This window comes from Grammomys surdaster, unplaced genomic scaffold, assembly GCF_004785775.1.
Source record: "Grammomys surdaster isolate TR1022 unplaced genomic scaffold, NIH_TR_1.0 99, whole genome shotgun sequence".
NCBI classification, from domain to species: Eukaryota; Metazoa; Chordata; class Mammalia; order Rodentia; family Muridae; genus Grammomys; species Grammomys surdaster.
The window spans coordinates 5,977,037-5,979,048 of NW_021604578.1; positions in this window are offsets into that span (position 1 = coordinate 5,977,037).

Below are 2,012 nucleotides of genomic sequence, written 5' to 3' on the forward strand. Positions count from 1 at the left end.
TCTCTCTCTCTCTCTCTCTCTCTCTCTCTCTCTCTCTCTCTCTCTCTCTCTCACACACACACACACACACACACACACACACACACAAATTTAAATGTTATAAACAATTGTAAGTGTATATGAACCTGTGTAGAAAAACAGAATTCCACAAAACAATCACTAATAGAGGTAAGGAAAAAGAAGGGATCCAATACAACATCAGTAGGAGAACTCAGCAACACACTTTTACCAGTGGATAGATCATCTAGATAGAAAAGCAACAAACATAATCACACCATAGTCTAAATCAAATGGCTTCAATAAGTATGACAATGCATTATAATAAAAGATTGCTTACATACTAACAGACTGGAACTTTTTTTGGATCTCACAGCCAGAGATAGTAGCTTAAGACTATAACCAGCCTGTTTGTTTAACATGCCTTTAAGAGAAAACGAAACGACCAACCTTACTTGCCTTGTATTTCCACGTAGACAGCTTTTAAAAGCAGAACTAATGCACACCTATAGTCTGAAATTATGTACTCTTCCAAGCTCATAAACCAAAGTAATGCAAGTGTGTTATGATAATTCTTTGCTGGAAACAGAAACAGAGGCTGAAGGCATCTTTATAGAATAAACATTCACTATAAACGCTGAATGCAGCATATGGATATTGTTTGATAAACAATACAGTTATCTGGGTCAGTTGAGGTCAACTGGAGTCAATGACTTAATCCCTTGTAGAACTCTGTTGAAGAGTTCTATAAAGTATTCCTTATTCCTTCCCTATATGTGCTAGTCAATAAACATAGAGCAAAGCCCTTTGTTAGGGACACACACACAGAGACAGACATAGAGACACAGACAAACATACAGGGACAGAAAGACATACGCATGGCGGGTAAGGGGGAAGGTGGGGGCAGACACAAGGATAAGGAAAGATTTACCAGACAGCTTTCAGAAAGGCACGGTTCAGACTCATGCAGCACACAGAAAGGAGGAAGAAAGACACAGGGAGAGAAAAGAAGAGAATTCAAATCTGGGCTCACTTTTGGTTAAATGACACCAAGGGAAAGTGTTCTGATTTCTTTCCTAAATGTGTCACTGACACATTATTGGTGACATTGAGCTCATTATTAAAGTGTCCAAACTGACCACAAGCAGGCATTTTCAGAACATTTCACCCACAACTATAGAATACACCTTTTTTCCTTCAGCACATAGAACGTCCTTAATAGATTACATATTAGGTTCAAATTAAATCTCAACAAACCCAAGTCAGAATCATGTCAGTATCTTTTCACATCACCAGGTAAATACTAGAAATTAACAACAAGAACAACAATAACCTTCAGAAGTTACATAAATTCACTGAGAATTAACAAGATGCTACTAAACATACCATGGGTCACTAAAGAAACCAAAGGGAAATCAAAACTTTCTTGAAAGAAGTGTGAATGGAAATAACCTACCAAAACTTCTGGGATACAACAAAAGCAGATGAAATGTGTTTCAAAATAAATGAAAGATCTAAAACATGCAAGCAAATGATACATCTCAAGGACCCAGAGAGGTAAGTCAAACCCTAGTAGCCAGAGGAAAAAAATAACTAAGATCAAAGAAGAAATAACATAGAGACTAGAAACAGAAATAAGATCAATGAAGCAAAGGAGTTTTTAAATGATAAATGAAATCAATAAAATAAAATACATAGAAATAAATATAATCAAGGAAGTAAAAGAAAAATTAGAAGACATCAATGAAAGAAGTAGAAAAAGACACACACAAAGAAGAAAGAAAGGCATTCCATGTGCATGAACTGGGATAATTCATATTACTAAGCTGGGCAGTGGTGGTGCATGCTTTTAATCTTAGTACTTGGGAGGCAGAGACAGGTGGATTTCTTAGTTTGAGGCTAGCCTGGTCTACAGAGTGAGTTCCAGGACAGCCAGGGCTACACAGAGAAACCCTGTCTTGGAAAACCTAAAATAAAATAAAATAAAATAAAATAAAATAAAATAAAATAAAATA